Raw genomic sequence first — 291 nt, 5'->3', positions numbered from 1 at the left:
AATCACAAAGAAAATACCCCGATCTTACTTATGGGATTAGAACAAACAGGGGCTTCACACAGTGAACTCAGGCTGCATAAAGTTAACTGCCCCCCATCTCTTCCCTAAAATACTTCCTAACACACGTGAGGGTTCCACTAAAGGGACATCACACAGACCCAGTTTTCTTCGTGGGCCAGAAGTTTATCCAACAATACAACAAATAACTGTAATTGCAAATCCTGTTTTTCTCAGTACCCATTTGTCACATATTGCGTAGATCATTCATGCTCCAGCTCCTCTGGTGTTCTG

The sequence above is a fragment of the Geospiza fortis genome, unplaced genomic scaffold, assembly GCF_000277835.1.
Source record: "Geospiza fortis unplaced genomic scaffold, GeoFor_1.0 scaffold408, whole genome shotgun sequence".
Classification (NCBI taxonomy): domain Eukaryota; kingdom Metazoa; phylum Chordata; class Aves; order Passeriformes; family Thraupidae; genus Geospiza; species Geospiza fortis.
Note: the sequence above shows the minus strand (reverse complement) of the source record.